Consider the following 19,371-nt stretch of genomic DNA (forward strand, 5'->3'; position numbering starts at 1 on the left):
TCTCCTGGAGGTTTTTCTTAGGCGTCGTATCCAGCCTCTTCAGTTCCGGAGCCATTGCATGTGGTTGTACTGCGGGACTGAGGATGTGACTCAGGTCGATCCAGAAACAGTCGACGATGCCACTCTGGAAAGGTGGATGGCCGCTGTTACTGGGAACAAGGATAACCCTCGCGGAGCCAGAAGGATTCCTCCACTCGACTTCCACAGTGATCCAAACAAGGTATGTCTGCTCCACTTCCCATTGTATTCTCGTCACATTTATTTCTGTTTTCTCTGCCGATCGGTCGACTGATCTTTGTCTTGATGTCTATCAGGCCCTCACTGAGCTGTACTCGATGCCCAACGAAGCACCGGCTCCGACTGAGGAGGGAGAAGCGAGCGGGGGCGAGAGCTAGGAGGAGGAGTGGGACTCGGACGCCGCTGAGGATGATGATGATGATGATGACACTGATGACGATGATGATGATGTTGATGAGGACGAGGAAGAGGAGGAGGAGGAGGTTGCACCACCGCGCTCGGAAAGGCGGTCGAAGCTTGTCCATGACCCTGCGACTGAACGTGTCAAGGGGGTTGCGACTGTCACACAGTCGACCAAGCGCCCTCGGACCACATCTCCGGCGCCGACTGAAAAGGCGTCGAAGCAACCCAGGGCGGCCCCGTCAAAGCCGACCAAGCACCTGTCAAAGATGAAGGTGTCCATCCCCACCATATCAGGGTAATCATGTTGCTTAAGTCTTATTGTTTTGTGTGAACTTTATCTCTGGTTGGCGCTGGAGTTAGTCGACTAAATCTTTGGAGTTGCAGTGCTGCTACTTCTGAGACCTCAGCCCGGGCTGACGATCATGAGATGGAGGACGCAGCAACCTCAAAACCTGGTACTATACTCTTAACCCCGTTTCTAGTCGACTGACTCATGATCTCTAATTCTGATTCTTTTCTGTAGCTCCATCCAATGTTGTTATCACTCTCCCTGATGATGATGAAGATGAGGAACCGCTGAAGCACAGAATGAGAAGGAAAGCGTCTGCCAGCAGGGTGCCCCAGGATGTGACGGTGCCTGAGACTCTGGTCGCGGAGGAGGAGAACACCACTCGACACACTGTGTCCTTCGCAGATCCACTGACGAGTGCTCTGCAGCCCTCCCTCTTCACGATGCACCACGTCCCAGAGGACCAAGCTGGCGCCGCGAAGGAGGCGATACGCCAGGCAGGGATCATGATGGAGCAGTTGAAGACCATCCGGGATGCGAGCCAGGCAGGTTACGACGCCAGTTCCGCCCTTCAAAGCAATGTTCAAGTCAGTCGACCACCGCTTGTTTTCTTTCCAGAACTTATAGTAATCACCCACTGGGTGTGTCGATTTAAACTCCGTGTTAGCGGGGGCACGCTGAGTGCACCCGCTGGGTGTAGTCCCCAAGGCTAGGGTCGACTGCTGGCGGTCGGCCTTAGGCTTTATAATTTCAGTCTTTCCGTCATTCGACTATGGCGAATGGATTTCGTAAACCGGTGGGGGCACGCTAAGTGCACCCACTGGGTGTAGTCCCCGAGACTGTGGTCGACTGCTTGCAGTCGATTACAGTCTTAAAGAATACATCTCTCTCTTTTTTTCTGAGGTCGACTGGTCGACTCTGTCTTCAATAGGATTAGTGGGGGCATGCTGAGTGCACCCACTGGGTGTAGTCCCCAAGGCTAAGGTCGACTGCTGGCGGTCGGCCTTAGGCTTTATAATTTCAGTCTTTCCGTCATTCGACTATGGCGACTGGATTTCGCAAACCGGTCGACTGGTCGACTCTGTCTTCAATAGGATTAGTGGGGGCACGCTGAGTGCACCCACTGGGTCTAGTCCCCGAGATTATGGTCGAATGCTTGGATTCGGCTGTAGTCTTAGAAACGCGTGATTTTTCCTTTTCCACTCGGAAGTGAATTATCTTTGACATTTAGTCGATTGGTTCTTCGCAGAACTCCTGTGACCTTGTGGCTCGCTACACTGAACTGGAAAACAAGCACATTCAGCTCGAGCTGAATTTGAAGCTGGTTCAGGAGAATCTGACGAAGGCAAAGGAGGAGACCGAAGGTATGTTTGGTGAGACCTCGACGACTGCTTTTCCCTTCATTTGTTTCAAAATCTGATCTTGCTGTAACTTGCAGGTAAGGTGAGGGAGGCCCAAAGGAAAAAAGACCTTGAACTAGCTGAGAGGATCAAGCTTGCCGACGAGAAGTTAGCTTCAGTTACCAAGCTTGAACAAGAAAATACCAATCTGAAAGCTGCTCTTGAGAAGAAAAATGATCTGGAGGCCTTCCTGAGTGGTCTTGCCAAGAAGCTGTTCCTTATGCTTGAAGCTAAACCTTTATGCTCAACAATCATTTTCAACTGTGATTTTACCATTCGACCATTGCCTTGACTCGGTGATCGCCCTTGCAGAATTTTGTCAAGACTTTGAAGAAGAGACTAGCCGGCTGGAACCAAACCTTGACCCTGTCAATTCTCCGGTGAACGACGAAGTTGCCATGGATATTTTCCGACTGGAGTCCCGTGTTGCAGCTGTCGTGGACTATCTTGCAAGGCTGAAGGTCGCCACATCTCGCATCGACTCAACGCTCTGGCCCAGGGAGACACTCCAGAACGATCTCGAGTCGCTGGTGGCTCGCTTGAACACGGTCCCGGGTCGAGTGCAGGAGTGGAAAAAGTCCTCGGCTCGGTGCGGTGCGGATGTTGCTCTGTGTCTGGCCCGAGTCCACTGCAAAGATGTGCGAGAAGACAAGCTGGCGGCCCTCCGGGTGGCCAACACCAAGAAACACGACTTCAGGTCCTTTATGGAAACTTTCCTTGCTGCTGCCACTCGGATCGCAGATGGAATTGATCTTGATGAGTTTGTTGCACCTTCCATCCCTCCATAGGAGGGGTAAAAAACTTCTTCTAAGCTCGACGCTTTAAATTTGCCTCGGTATGCCGAGTGGAGTTGTAACCAATAAACCTTAACAGGCTTTGTGCCTGAGCACTTTCGGTTCCTTTAGGTATTGATCTGAACTCGAATTTGGTATTTGAATATGATTTCTTTCGGCTCGAAATGTCTTTTGCAGGTTCAAAGCAAGACGCTCACTGCAGTCGACTTATTCCTTAATCCACATAGGCGAGCGCTAGGCTGCAGCTAAGCCTCCCGAGTGAGAGGTTTGCTCTTCACTCGGTAGGATTTCTATAACTTAGGCGAGCACTGGGCTGCAGCTAAGCCCCCGAGTGAGAGGTTTGCTCTTCACTCGGCAGGATTTTGATAACTTAGGCGAGCACTGGGCTGCAGCTAAGCCCTTGAGTGAGAGGTTTGCTCTTCACTCGGTAGGATTTTGATGACTTAGGCGAGTACTTGGACTGCAGCTAAGCCTCCGAGTGGAAGTCTGGCTTACCACTCGGTAGGATTTTTATAACTTAGGCGAGTACTTGGACTGCAGCTAAGCTCCCGAGTGGAAGTCTGGCTTACCACTCGGTAGGATTTTATTTAATCTTAGGCGAGTACTTGGACTGCAGCTAAGCCTCCGAGTGGAAGTCTGGCTTACCACTCGGTAGGATTTTGGTAACTTAGGCGAGTACTTGGACTGCAGCTAAGCCTCCGAGTGGAAGTCTGGCTTACCACTCGGTAGGATTTTTATAACTTAGGCGAGTACTTGGACTGCAGCTAAGCCTCCGAGTGGAAGTCTGGCTTACCACTCGGTAGGATTTTGGTAACTTAGGCGAGTCCTTGGACTACAGCTAAGCCTCCGAGTGGAAGTCTGGCTTACCACTCGGTACGATTTTTATAACTTAGGCGAGTACTTGGACTGCAGCTAAGCCCCCGAGTGGAAGTCTGGCTTACCACTAGGTAGGATTTTATTTAATCTTAGGCGAAACGGATTCGCAGCTAAGCCTCCGAGTGGGAGTCTGGCTCACCACTCGGTAGGATTTTATTTAATCTTAGGCGAAACGGATTCGCAGCTAAGCCTCCGAGTGGGAGTCTGGCTCACCACTCGGTAGGATTTTATTTAATCTTAGGCGAAACGGATTCGCAGCTAAGCCTCCGAGTGGGAGTCTGGCTCACCACTCGGTAGGATTTTTACAAACTTAGGCGAAACGGATTCGCGGCCAAATCACCCACTGAGGGGAAAATTTTATTGGACAAAATAAAAAGTGACAAAAATTATGGAGGAACTATGACACTATTATTTTGAGATCCATGAACTACAGAAGTACTTTATTGGAACTCATCCGAGTGATAAACTTAAGTGTAAAATGGGCGGAGTAGTTCCGCGTTCCAAGCTCGGGGCTCGTTGATATTATGTTCGACGTTGTAAAGATGGTACGCCCCGTTGTGGAGAACTTTGGTGACGATGAAGGGTCCTTCCCAAGAAGGAGCAAGCTTGTGTTGTTTCTTCTGATCCACTCGGAGAACTAAATCTCCTTCCTGGAAGGCTCGACCCCTCACATTTCTGGCGTGGAAACGACGCAAATCTTGTTGGTAGATGGTCGATCGGATCAGAGCCATCTCCCTTTCTTCCTCTAAAAGGTCGACTGCGTCCTGCCGCGCTTGTTCAGCTTCTGCTTCGTTGTAGATTTCAACTCGAGGAGCATTGTGGAGAAGATCACTAGGCAAGACTACTTCAGCTCCGTAGACCAAGAAGAATGGAGTTATTCCGGTCGACCGATTAGGTGTGGTCCGCAGTCCCCAAAGCACCGAGGGAAGTTCGTCGACCCAAGCTCCAGCTGCATGCTTGAGATCACGCATCAGTCGGGGTTTCAATCCCTTGAGAATCAGGCCATTGGCTCGCTCTGCTTGTCCATTCGTCTGCGGATGGGCGACCGAAGCGTAGTCGACTCGTGTGCCTTGAGAGTTGCAGAAATCCCTGAATTCTTCCGAGTCAAAGTTCGACCCATTATCCGTAATGATGCTGTGCGGGACTCCATATCTGAATATCAGTTCCCTGATGAAGCTAACAGCAGCACCGGCGTCAAGGTTCTTGATTGGTTTAGCCTCAATCCACTTGGTAAACTTGTCGACTGCCACCAGTTCATGCGTGAAGCCACTTCGCCCTGTTCTCAAAGGACCGACCATGTCCAACCCCCATACTGCGAAAGGCCAGACGAGTGGAATGGTCTTCAGAGCTGATGCAGGCTTGTGCGACATATTAGAGTAGAACTGACATCCCTCGCACTTATCCACTATTTCCTTTGACATCTCATTCGCCTTTGGCCAGTAAAATCCGGCTCGGTATTCTTTGGCCACGATGGTCCGAGAGGACGCATGATGACCACAGGTTCCCGAGTGGATATCATTAAGGATGATTCGACCTTCTTCTGGTGTTATGCACTTCTGACCAACTCCATTCGCGCTTTCTCTATACAGCTGTCCTTTGATTACGGTAAAGGCTTTAGATCGACGGACGATCTGTCGAGCCTCTTCCTCATCCTCCGGGAGCTCTTTTCTCAGGATATACGCGATATACGGAACTGTCCAGTCGGGAATGACCACCAAGACCTCCATGACCAAGTCGACTACTGCTGGGACTTCAACCTCAGTCGGATCTGTGGCACTCTTGGGCTGTGGAGCTTCTTTGATGAAAGGGTCTTCTTTGACTGACGGAGTGCGTATATGCTCCAAGAACACACCACTCGGAATGGCCCCTCTCTTGGAACCTATCTTAACTAGATCATCAGCTGCTTGATTTTTCAGTCGGGGTATATGATGGAGCTCCAACCCCTCGAACTTCTTTTCCCGCTTCCTCACTGCACTGCAGTATCCAGTCATGGCTGGGATTCTCACGTCCCACTCCTTCATCACTTGGTTGACCACTAAATCTGAGTTGCCATAGACCATCAGGCGACGGACGCCGAGTGAAATGGCCATGCGCAATCCGTATAAGAGGGCCTCATACTCTGCCTCATTGTTGGAGGAATCAAAGTGAATCTGGAGCACGTATCTGAGCTTATCTCCTCTGGGGGAAACCAAGACAACCCCAGCACCGGAACCATTCAACATCTTAGAGCCATCAAAAAACATGGTCCAATGCTCCGAGTGAACTTCAGTCGGTTGCTGCTGTTCAATCCACTCGGCGAGGAAATCTGCTATTGCCTGGGACTTAATGGCTTTCTTTGCCTCAAACTTGATATCAAGGGGAAGAAGTTCAATCGCCCATTTCGCCACTCGACCAGTTGCATCTCTGTTGTGCAAAATCTCTGATAGTGGAGCGTCGCTGACGACTGTGATGGAATGATCAGAGAAATAATGAGCAACCTTCTTTATGGTCATGTATATTCCATACACAAGCTTCTGATAATGAGGATATCTCTGCTTGGATGGAGTCAAGACTTCAGACAAATAATACACTGGACGCTGAACTTTGAAAGCTTTTCCTTCTTCTTCCCGCTCGACCGTAAGCACTGTACTGACGACTTGTCCTGTGGCTGCAATATAAAGCAACAGAGGCTCTTTGCTGATTGGAGCAGCAAGCACCGGCTAGGTGGAGAGCAGAGCTTTTAGCTCGGCAAACGCTGCATCAGCTTCTGGAGTCCACTCGAACTTGTCTGCCTTCTTCATCAGTCGGTAAAGAGGCAATGCCTTTTCACCGAGTCGTGAGATGAATCGACTTAATGCGGCCAAGCATCTAGTAAGCTTTTGGACATCGTGAACTCGCACAAGGCATTTCATTCGGAGAATAGTGCCGATCTTTTCTGGATTAGCGTCGATCCCTCGCTCGGAAACGAGAAAACCGAGTAACTTGCCACCAGGAACTCCGAATGTGCATTTTGATGGATTGAGCTTGATATCATACCTTCTGAGGTTGGCAAATGTTTCGGCGAGGTCAGCGAGCAGGTCGGAACCTTTTCGTGACTTGACGACGATATCATCCATATACGCTTCCACATTCTGACTGATTTGAGTGAGTAGACACTTCTGAATCATTCGCATAAATGTGGCTCCGGCATTCTTGAGGCCGAATGGCATGGTGATATAGCAGAAGCACCCGAATGGAGTGATGAAAGCTGTTTTTACCTCGTCGGGTCCGTACAGACGGATCTGGTGGTACCCAGAGTAGGCGTCTAGAAAAGACAATCTCTCGCATCCCGCGGTCGAGTCAACAATTTGATCTATGCGAGGGAGAGGAAAATGATCTTTCGGGCAGGCCCGATTGATGTGCTTGAAATCAATGCACATTCGGAGTGATTTGTCCTTCTTAGGGACCATGATGACATTAGCGAACCACTCGGAGTGGTATATCTCTCGGATAAATCCTGCCGCCAACAGTCGAGCCACTTCCTCACCAATGGCTTTTCTCTTCTGGACGGCGGACCGCCGAAGATGCTCTTTGACTGGTTTAGCTGATGAGTCGACTCTTAGGCGATGCTCAACCAGTCCCCTGGGAACACCTGGCATGTCAGCGGGCTTCCATGCAAAAATGTCCCAGTTCTCACGGAGGAACTGGATGAGCGCTTCTTCCTATTTCGGGTCGAGTGTTGTGGAGATGTGGGTCGGGGCTGCATCGGGGTCGGTCGGGTGAATGTGAACAGACTTCGTCTCACCGGACGACTGAAATGCAGATTCTGTGGCAGGTTTCTTGGATCGCAGCAAATCACTCGGATCTGCATTTTGCTTGTATTCTTCAAACTCGACCGCTGTCACGTGGGAATCAGCAATCTTTGAGCCCTTCTGAAAGCACTCTTCTGCCTTTTTCCGATCACCAGTGACAGTGATCACTCCTTTGGGGCCGGGCATCTTCAATTTGAGGTACAGGTAACATGGTCGAGCCATGAACCGTGCATAAGCTGGTCTCCCCAAAATGGCGTGATATGCACTCTGAAAATCCACGACCTCAAACGTCAACTTCTCTTTGCAAAAATGTTTCGAATCACCAAACACCACGTCCAGAGCTATTTGGCCGAGTGACTCGGCTTTCTTCCCTGGTATAACTCCGTGAAAGCTCATGTTACAGGTGCTCAGTCGGGACATCGGAATGCCCATTCCTTTCAGTGTGTCTACATACAGCAAGTTCAGCCCGCTACCACCGTCCATCAGCACTTTTGTCAGTCGAGTGCCTTCGACAACAGGATCGACCACCAAAGCTTGCCTCCTAGGGGTGGCAATATGAGTCGGGTGATCAGATTGGTCGAATGTGATGGGTGTTTGGGACCATTTCAGATAATTTGCTTTTGCTGGGGTAACCATGTTCACCTTGCGGTTAATGACTTTCAATCGACTCTTGATTTCCACATCTGCAAAGATCATCAGAGTGGAGTTGATATGCGGATATCCTTCCTCACTGTCCTCCTTTTCCTTGTCTTCGACCTTGTCCGACTCCTTTTCCTTGTCTTTAGACTATTTTCCTTGAAACTGCTGGATCAGGAGTCGACATTGGCGAGTGGTATGCTTTGGGTAAATGATATTCCCCTCTTCGTCTTTCTTCGTGTGGATGTGACACGGCATATCCATCACGTCATTCCCTTCTTTATCCTTTACCTTCTTAGGGTTCCAGGATCCTTTTGGTTTCCCTTTAAACTTTCCCTGAGTCACGGCCAGAGCCTCTCCAGGAGCTGCCGGTTCAGCCTTCCGCTTCTGTTTCCGACTGGTGTTTCCCTTCTCCGACTGACTCGTCTTGTGCTTGCCGCTTCGGAGTCGGTCTTCTTCTTCGCCGTTGGCGTACTTGGTAGCAATTTCCATCATCCGACTCAAGGTCATGTCACCGGTTCGACCAAATTTCAAACTCAATTCTCTGTTCTTGACACCATCCTTGAAGGCGCAGACTGCCTGATGATCAGACACATTCTCCACAGTATGGTGCAAAGTGATCCACCTCTGAATATACTCCCTGAGAGTCTCATTGGTCTTCTACACGCAGACTTGCAGCTCCGTCAATCCAGCCGGTCGCTTGCAAGTTCCTTCAAACATTCTGACGAACACTCGGGACAGATCTTCCCAAGTGTAAATGCTGCTAGGAGGTAACTGAGTCAACCATGATCTGGCAGAACCTTCCAACATGAGGGGCAAATGCTTCATGGCCACCTCGTCATTCCCACCACCAATCTGAACCGCCACTCGGTAGTCCTCAAGCCAAGTTTCAGGCTTAGACTCACCAGTGAACTTGCTGACTCCTGTTGCCAACCTGAAATTGGGAGGGATCACTGCGGCTCTGATAGCTCTGCTGAAACATTCCGGACCAGAAACATGCACTCGACTGCTCGTGGGCGCATCTCTGTCGGGTCCACCTCGATGGGCTCTGTTCCGGTCGACCAAGCCTTGCACGATAATGGATCGCGCGTCGAAGCCTGGTTCTCTGGGGTCGACTGGAACTCTTCGCCCTGCACTGAGCTGACGTCTGTCATCTTGCTGACGAGGAGCGTAGGACCCACCCCTCGGAGGGGAAGTGGGCACTCGACGCCTATCATCTCGGTCGTGTCGGTCTCCATATTGGTCTCGCCGGTTCTCGCGTCCTTCATGCCGCGGAGGCGATCTGGGACTGTGAGCCAACTGAACCGTATTCGCAGCGACGGATCGACTGTGAATTCTGTTGCGCGACTGCGACACGGCTGAATTCTGATCTCCTGCTGCCCGGAGCAGATCCCTGATCTGCATCAAGCCTCTGCCAGCTTCCGACTGAGAGGGCTGGATGGACTCAGCTATACGGGTCGCAGCTGCTAAATTCTGGATTGGGGTTCGATATACCTGAGTCGGCGGGAAGAGTTGACGTCGACTGGCGTCGGGAACTCGTTGCCGCGCGCGCTCGTCGAGTGCTCGCTGAAGATTCTCCAAGCGAGCGCGTTCGGCCAAGTTGGCCAAACGTGCCTCCTCCAAGGCGCGAGCCTCGGGGGTTTCTCCTGCGATGGGAGTATGCAGGGCATCCACGTTCCTGCGGCGAAGTTCCTCTCTTTGCAGAGAGTCGAGTGGCTCGGGCTGGTACTCTTCATGGTCTCGTGCGGGGTCGCCTCCATCGCCTGCCCCACCATCACGGGCGAAGCCAGGGGGACTGCGGGGCCCGTCGACCATCAGGATTTCCGCCGCTGGATCACTGCTATCGCACTCGGATGCAGTCTCTACGGAGCCAGTCGACAGATCGAATAGGCCGTAGAGAGATTCGTCGGGCTCGATTGCCGCAACTTGGGTGGTGGCCGTCTGGCGAGCCACCGCGTGCCTCACCCACCGCTGAAGCCTCGACCGGCCCGAGCGCTTGCGCTGGCGGGAGACCGGGAGGGTGGCCGATGGGGGAGTCGACCGATACGGGGTCGACGGTTGCCGCAGTAGAACGCCACGGACACATGCGCGAAAATGCGTCGCACCGCGGACGGGGAGCGCATCGACATCGAGTGGAGCCTCCTAGAGCCAGTCGAAGTCGTCGGCGACGAAGGTGAGAGCACCGAGACGGAACTCTCGACCCTCGACCAAAACTCCAGCAGCCACCATGATGAAAGTACTCGGAAGAATCGCAACTTCTCCACAAAATCGCTAAAACACCTGCCCCAAGGTGGGCGCCAACTGTCGTGGTTCTAAGTCTGACAGTAGAGTGGGGGGTAGTTATGGAGAGGCAAGGTCCTAGCTATGGATAAGTTGTAAACACAAGAGATGTACGAGTTCAGGCCCTTCTCGGAGGAAGTAAAAGCCCTACGTCTCGGAGCCCGGAGGCGGTCGAGTGGATTACGTGTATATGAGTTACAGGGTGCCGAACCCCTTCTACCTGTGGAGGGGGGTGGCTTATATAGAGTGCGCCAGGACCCCAGCCAGCCCACGTAGGAGAGGGTTTAAGTTGCATTAAGTCCGGGGCGTTACTGGTAACGCCCCACATAAAGTGTCTTTACTATCATAAAGTCTACTTAATTACAGACCGGTGCAGTGCAGAGTGCCTCTTGACCTTCTGGTGGTCGAGTGAGTCTTCGTGGTCGAGTCCTTCAAGTCAGTCGAGTGAGTCCCTCGTAGGTCGACTGGAAGGTGATCTCTTCTAAGAATGTCCTTGGGCAGGGTACTTAGATCAGGTCTGTGACCCTACCCTAGGTACATGACTCCATCAGGCAGCTCGTCTCCACCCCCAGGCCCCATGAGAGGGTGGTATTCCTTCCCCATTTCCTCCGCAGACTGGGCTTCCCACTCCACCCATTTGTCCGGGGGCTCATGTTCTACTACGGCCTAGATTTCCATGATCTGGCCCCGAATTTTATCCACAACATCTCGGCGTTCATTGTCGTGTGCGAGGCCTTACTCTACATCCAGCCCCACTTTGGCTTATGGCTGAAGACTTTTAATGTCAAGCCGAAGGTAGTGGGCGGCCGCCAAGCAGAGTGCGGAGGAGCCATGGTGGGCAAGATGCCCAACGTGACATGGCTCGAAGGCGCTTTCGTGGAAACCATCAAAGGGTGGCAATCGGGGTGGTTCTACATCACCGAGTCGTGTGACCCTGAATGAGCAGCGGCCCCCGAATTCAGATCTGGCATCCCCACATGGCTCACCTCCTGGAAAGAGAAGGGCCTGACATGGGGTGATTCAAAGGCGCTGACCGGACTCCAAGCCTGCGTCCAAAAGCTAGTGAACAAGAATCTCAAGCTTGTCAATGTAGTCCAGGTCATGCTCATACGCCGGATCCTCCCGTGCCAACAGCGGGCTTTCAACTTGTGGGAGTTTGATCCGGCACAGCACCAGACCTTGAGCAGGCTCTTCGACACTACATACGAAGACGCCTGGAGGGTGCTCTTCAAGGGCGCTGAGGCTCCCGCATCCGCTACCGAAGATCGTGGATTCAGCTCGCGGCGTAAAGCCGACGAGGTAAGCTATTTTACCCTTTACAGGATGCTTTTTCATAGTTTGACACTATGCGGGATCTAAACTCCCTCACCTTTGACAGGACTGGCTGAAGAAGTCCGGGCAGGTTAACTGTCCGGCTCCCTTACCATAAGACCAAGCGGGCGCCCGATTGACGGGGCTGCTGGTTCCGGCACCTCACGTGGTGCCGAAGAAGAAGGCCAAGAAAACGACCACGGGTCTTCAGGTGTTATCAGACTCATCGTCCGATGACTCCGAGGCGGACTCCTCCCGTGAAGACGAGGAGGAGAAGAAAGAGGCTTCTCCCCCAACGGGGGGAGAGAAGAAAAGGAAGGCCTCCCCAACTGGGGAGGCTGGAGGGTCGAAAAAGGGAAGGACCCTTCCTTCGGACTACTCCACCAACGCCAATGACGACGAAGCGGAGTGGCCCTCGAGGGCCAAGCCCCCGGCGAGATCATAAGTGTCCGGATTCCATAATAACTCATGATTTTTATTTTTTCGCATAGTGTCTTCTAACGCCGAATACAACCCTGTAGCCTGCCCAGGGACGATCTCCCCGCTACATCGAGCGGGTCCCTGGGTTCGTCGGATGTGAATAGCACTTCACATCTGACCGCCTCCTCCCCTCGTGACGCAGACGACGCTGAGGTGGGGTCCCAAAAGGGGCCCAGCCAGGGGGAGGTGGTCCTGGAGGCGCCGCAAGGCGACCTTCCGGACTTTGGGCGAAAAGAGGGCGGAACCCCCGAGGGTTCCAAGTCCGACCCTCTGCCGGACTCCGAACCAGAACCTGCAGTGGTTCCGAAGTCCGGCGGGCGGCCCCTTCGTGAGACTGGCGAGACTGCGATGTTGGTGGCCTCCGTCCCACCGGAGGCGCCGGATAATTTTCTGGAGGCGCTTAACGGCGCCTACATTGACGAGGAGCACCGCACTGTCATGAGTGCGGTGATCCAGAAAGTTCAGTCCGCCAAGAGCGGGCTGAGTGAAGCCTGTACCAGCCTTCTAACAGGCTTTGAGGTAAGTAATTTAAGATATGTAAAAATGGTACCACATAGACAGTATCCCCTGATGCTCAGTTTGGTGTTCGGAAAGAAAAGCCAAGCTGAGGATCTAAAAAGATATACGCAGGAGTCTAACAGAAATATGTCAATATGGGAATGCAGGCTGCGCTGCTGACCTCTGCCGCACTGACTGCGGAGGTCAATGCATTGAACAGAGCCTCGAGCGGTCCGAGAACGAGCTCAGCCTTGCCAAGAAGCAGCTCGAGGACAAGGAAGGTAAGTAATACCTTATTAAAGTAGTACCTTGTAGAAAAGGATTCGGTTGCAAAAAATGACAGGAATAACGTGGGTATTGCAGGGGCCACGAACGAGGTGACGACCCTGAAGGAGGCGGTGTCCAAGGCCGAAAGCAGTGCGGCCTTGGAGCGCACCGAGCGAGAGAGGTAGGAGGCGCGGGTGGCGGAGGTGAGGCAAGAGCTCCAGGCTCTCGTGGAAAAGCACGAGAGTTTGGAGCATGACTCGATGACTCGAGAGTCCGAGCTTGCCTCGGCTCTTGAGAGTGCCAAAGCCGCCAAGGCTGAAGCCCAAAGAGCCCTCCAGGAAATTGAGGCGATAAAGAAGATAGCGGCGGGTAAGGCCTTATTCATGCAAAGCAAGCACGTGAAAGTGAATTACTTGTTACTTAACCGAATCCGGAGCTCTCCAGGAGCATTCGCAGATCTGCCCTGCAGTTTGTCCGATGCTGCCTCATTCTACCGGGCCGAGGAAGGGAGCTCAACGGAGAAGGTATTCTGGTCTCAGTATGCTGAGGCTGGACATCCGGTGCCCCATAGCGACCAGCTGAAGCACCTGGTCGAGCTCCACGAGGTAGCTGAACAGGCCATGAAGGGCCTCATAGTTCGGCTCTGGCCTAAGGAAGCCATGCCTGGGAGCTACTTCGGTCTGGTGCGGTGGCTGGTGGACGCCTGTCCATGGATTGAAGTCATCAAGCACTCCGCCTGCATTGAGGGTGCCCGTCGGGCCCTTGCCCGTGCTAAAGTGCAATGGGGCAAGATGGACGCTGAGAAGCTTGTGACAGACCCGCCACCGCCGGTCAAGGAGTATCGCGCGCCCGAGATGTATTATAAGGGCGTCCTGAAGGGTGCCCGCATTATAGCGGGTGAGTGCTCCAAAGATGTAATTTTTGAGTAGACTCGTATGTTGTTATCATGTGCGCTGAAAACTTTGTTCATATGCCCTAAGCAACGATTGTTAATTTAAAATATTACCTTCTGTGCGACCCTTTATTGAATCTGAGAGATGCAAGTCATCGGCTTCTACCCATGTGCCACGAGTGCTGGGGTGTTCGGGATAAACCTGAGCACTCTTGTTCCCATTCTTGGGTCCATCTAGGGAGGCGCTCAGCACAACGAACAAGGCCATCGGACTTATAATGCTTTATCACTCTCACTTAGCCATAGAATTCTATAATTTTAAATTTCGGCTAAGCCCCTAGTATTCGGAAGACCGAGTTCGGGGCGCTATCCACGCCTAGGACGGATAAATCCAGCTCCTCACTCTAAGCGGCATAAGTCTTTAGGGACTCGAAAAACCTCGCGAACAACGACCGGTCTCTCGCACTATCATGACGGTCAGTTTTAGCTTTCTCTACTGTGGTGTTAACCCAGCTCAACTGGGCACAATCATAGTAGTTCTCCCAGTGCTACCTTAGCCAACATTGCGGAACGTAAGGTACCAAAACATGGGAGCCGGGCAAACCCAACTATTGACCCAAGACATGATTCAGAGCCGATGCATATAGTGTTATAAGTTCGGGGTGCCGCACTCGTGAGAGTGTTCGGTCTTCTCACACCATATTATGGGGTGCTTAAGCCCCTGGTGTATTGGCCGTACCAAAGTGTACGGTTGCATAATGTCATGACTGAACATATTTGTATAAAAATAGATGAATACAATAATAGATAAGAGCTATGTATTGTTTATTAAAAAAGAGCTACTATGAAAGCAGAACGATACAAATAGTGCGATAAGCAAGGGATGGGATTGTTTGACATGTCCCCCTCCAGGGGCAAGCTGCGTGAATTTAAGTAAAATGGGTATTTAGCTCATTATAGAGACCACCTGGACATTCGACGCGGCTTGTTCTCTCCCTGGTTGTTGCGTCCTGTGTTCGCGAGTGTATTGCTGGACAGGCCTTCCGAATAGTTGGGTCCTGAAAGTATTAAAAAGAAAAGGAAACGGCAGAATAGGGAGCCCCTAAGTGCGGTTGAGCCGCATTCTGGGCGTGCCGTAGTTGTGCCCCTCCCCTTATGCCCATGATATTTTCAAAGCGTAATTATGTATGCGTGGTACCGGTATCACCATCTGGCGAGGGTTGGGGTTGGGGCCGCACTGCTATGCTTGCTCGGAACGTGCCAGTCGGCTTTGTTGGAGGTTGTTTCGGGCGCGCTTGACGTTGTCCGGACGTTTAACACCCGGATTGGAGAATTACCTTGAGAGGCTGCTCTGTACTTCCGCCGCCAGGGCCGTTGTGTGCTCCTCCGTCCGAAGAGAGCGTTCAGTGTTTCCATTTACCATAATGACTCCGCGAGGACCTGGCATCTTGAGCTTGAGATATGCGTAGTGCAGCACCGCATTGAATTTTGCAAATGTGGTTCGTCCGAGCAGGGCGTGATAGCCACTGCGGAATGGGACTATGTCGAAGATTAACCCTTCACTTCGGAAATTATCCGGGGATCCGAAGACCACTTCAAGTGTAACCGAGCCTGTACAGCTGGCTTCTACACCTGGTATGACGCCTTTAAAGGTTGTCTTTGTGGGTTTAATCCTTGATGGCTCTATACCCATTTTTCGCACTGTATCCTGATAGAGCAGGTTCATGTTGCTGCCGTTGTCCATGAGGACTCTAGTGAGGTAAAATCTGTCAATGATTGGGTCTAGGACCAATGCGGCGAATCCGCCATGACGGATGCTAGTGGGGTGGTCCCTTCGATCAAAAGTGATCGGGCAGGAGGACCATGGGTTGAACTTTGGGGCGACTGGCTCCAACGCATAGACGTCCTTGAGGGCACGCTTCTGCTCCCTTTTGGGGATGTGGGTTGCGTATATCATGTTCATCGTCCGCACTTGCGGGGGGAAGCCCTTCTGTCCTCTGTTGTTCGGTGTCCGGGGCTCCTCCTCGTCATCGCTACGCAGCCCCTTGTCTCTGGTTTCGGCACTTAACTTGCCTGCCTGCTTGAACACCCAACAATCCATGTTGGTGTGGTTGGCTGGTTGTTCGGGGGTGTCGTGTATCTGGCACGAGCGATCGAGTATCCGGTCTAAACTGGATGGGCCCGGAGGGTTTCTTTTGAATGGCTTCTTCCACTGACCGGGTTTAGAGCCTCTGAATCCGGCATTAACTGCCGTATCCTCGGTATTGTCGCCGTTAATGCGGCGCTTATGCTTGTTGCTGCGTGACCTGCCATTTTTGTCCTTGGTATCTGAATTGCCAGGGCTCTTGGTTATGTTATTGCTACGAGCTAGCCAGCTATCTTATCCCGCGCAAAAGCGGGTCATGAGTGTCGTGAGGGCTGCCATAGATTTTGGCTTTTCCTGTCCTAGGTGTCGGGCAAGCCATTCGTCTCGGATGTTGTGCCTGAAGGCTGCAAGGGCCTCGGCATCCGGACAGTCGACTATTTGATTTTTCTTGGTTAGGAACCGTGTCCAGAATTATCTGGTCGATTCCTCTGGCTGCTGGATTTTGTGGCTTAGGTCATCGGCGTCTGGTGGTCGCACATAAGTGCCCTGGAAGTTGTCGAGGAATGCGGATTCCAGGTCCTCCCAGCAACTTATTGACTCTGCTGGCAGGCTGTTAAGTCAATGCCGAGCTGGTCCTTTAAGCTTGAGCGGGAGCTATTTGATGGTGTGTAGATCATCACCACGGGCCATGTGGATATGAAGGAGATAATCCTCGATCCATACCGCGGGATCTGTTGTGCCATCGTATGATTCGATGTTTACTGGTTTAAAACACTCTGGGATTTGATGATCCATTACTTCGTCTATGAAGCATAGTGGGTGTGCGGCGCCCCTATACTGGGCTATATCGCGACGTAGCTCGGATGAGCTTTGTCTGTTGTATTTGGCCTAGCCGTATTTATCATATTCGGGGTGACGGTTATTGTCATGTGACGTAGGGCGCCCACGCGATCCGTAGATCGATCTTGTTTGCCTTGCCTTATCCTCCAATATGTCTCGCAGGTCTGTTGCGTTTCCCCGTGCTCTGATGTTCTTCGAGCGGCGCCGGGGTGCGGCTTGGGCTGAGGGCCAAAAGGCCTCTCTGTCGCAGCCACGGGGTGGCCGATCGGGTGCATCGTACGTGGTGATGTAGGTTTAGTTGCTTCCTCCTCTAGTTGGGGTAGAAGCCTGCGCTTTGGGTAACTCTTGGAGGGGCGTTCGAGTTTATACTCTTCGGCTGCCAGGACTTCAGTCCATCTGTCGGCTAGCAAATCTTGGTCAGCTCTAAGCTGCTGCTGTTTTTTCTTGAGGCTGCTCGCCGTGGCCATAAGCCTGCGCTTGAAACGCTCTTGTTCGACGGGACCCTCTGGCACGACGAATTCGTCGTCATCGAGGCTTGCCTCGTCTTCGGAAGGAGGCATATAATTGTCGTCCTCGACCTCCTTGTCTGTCGCTCTCTCATGAGGGCTGGCTCCTTCGTCCTCCTGCGCTGAATTTTGCTGGAGGGGGTTGCCTTCGGCACTGTAAGGGTGTTGACGTCTTCGGTGCCGGACTCGCCGTTTTTGCTTTGGCGGGATTTAGAGCGGCGCCGCTGACGTCGGCGCTTGGGTTGCTTCTTGGAGGGGTCGTACTCCATTTTTTCATCGCCATCCCCTGCTTTGGGGGTGTCCACCATGTATATGTTGTATGACGAGGTGGCCTTCTAGTGCCCTATAGGTGTTGGTTCTTGGTTGTCTCCTCCATCAGCGTCCATACCGTTGATGTCTTCGGAGTCGAAGTCGAGCATGTCGGTTATATCGTCGACAGTGGCTACAAAGTGGGTGGTGGGTGGGTTTCGAATTTCTTCGTCATCTGCATCCCAACCCTGCTGACCATAGTCCGGCCAGGGCTCTCCTGACAAAGAGAGAGACTTTAGTGAATTCAGGATATCGCCGAAAGGCGAGTCCTGAAAGATGTATGCGGCCGTGAACTCCATGATTGGAGCCCAATTGGGTTCGATCAGAAGGGGTGCGGAAGGTTCGGAGTCCGGACAGGAGTCCGGCACCTCGGAGTCACTGGCCTCACAAAGGACTAAACCGGTGTTCGGCTCTATCGCCATAGAGATTGCAGCTCCTGGGGCAGCGTCCAACCGTCCGTCCCCGACTAGCGCAGTCGGCTCCGAGCTAATGGTCGGAGCGGACACCTGAGCAGCACTCTGGGCGCTGTCGGCGGCAGAGCTAGATCATGCCCATCATGACAGTGCGGCGCGCTCGGCCGTGGCTCGAATCCGTCGAAGATCAAGTCTCCGCGGATGTTGGTCGTGTAGTTTAAGCTTCCAAACCTGACCTGATGGCCAAGGGCGTAGCTTTCGATCTGCTCCAGATGGCCAAGCGAATTGGCCTGCAGTGCGAAGCCGCCAAATACGAAGATCTGTTCGGGGAGAAAAGTCTCACCCTGGACCGCGTCGTGGTTGATGATTGAAGAAGCCATCGGGCCTAAAGGTGACGACATAGAGGAACTCTCAATGAAAGCACCAATGTCGGTGTCAAAACTGGCGGATCTCGGGTAAGGGGACCCGAACTGTGCGTCTAGGCGGATGGTAACAGGAGACAAGGGACACGATGTTTTTACCCAGGTTCGGGCCCTCTCGGTGGAGGTAAAACCCTACTCCTGCTTGATTAATATTGATGATATGGGTAGTACAAGAGTTGATCTACCACGAGATCAGAGAGGCTAAACCCTAGAAGCTAGCCTACGGACTAAAACTCTTCGGTTTATATAGACACCAGAGAGGGCTAGGGTTACACAAAGTCGGTTAAAATGGGAGGAGATCTTCATATCGTATTGCCAAGCTTGCCTTCCATGCCAAGGAAAGTCCCATCCGGACACGGGACGAAGTCTTCAATCTTGTATTCATAGTCCGGGAGTCCGGCCAAAGGTCATAGTCCGGCCATCCGGACACCCCCTAATCCAGGACTCTCGCTGGAAGGAACATCATAAGATCCAACTATAATAGCAAAGCTCATGATACATCAAGATCATGTTAAATCAAGAACACGAGAGAGAGAGAGAGAGAGAGAGAGAGAGAGATCAAACACATAGCTACTGGAACATACCCTCAGCCTCGAGGGTGAACTACTCCATCCTCATAATGGAGAGCACCGGGATGATGAAGATGGCCACTGGTGATGGATCCCCCCTCCGGCAGGGTGCCGGAACAGGGTCCCGATTGGTTTTTGGTAGCTACAGAGGCTTGCGGCGGCGGAACTCATGATCTAGGTTTCTTTTTGGGGGTTTCTGTATTTATAGGAATTTTTGCGTCGGTTTCACGTCGGCTATAATGTAGTTTTTTTAAAAAAATCAATACAATAGAATGTAGATTATTTCCATTGAATAGAAAATTTTCAATGTTGG

This window comes from Triticum dicoccoides, chromosome 5B (genome assembly GCF_002162155.2).
Source record: "Triticum dicoccoides isolate Atlit2015 ecotype Zavitan chromosome 5B, WEW_v2.0, whole genome shotgun sequence".
Taxonomy (NCBI): domain Eukaryota; kingdom Viridiplantae; phylum Streptophyta; class Magnoliopsida; order Poales; family Poaceae; genus Triticum; species Triticum dicoccoides.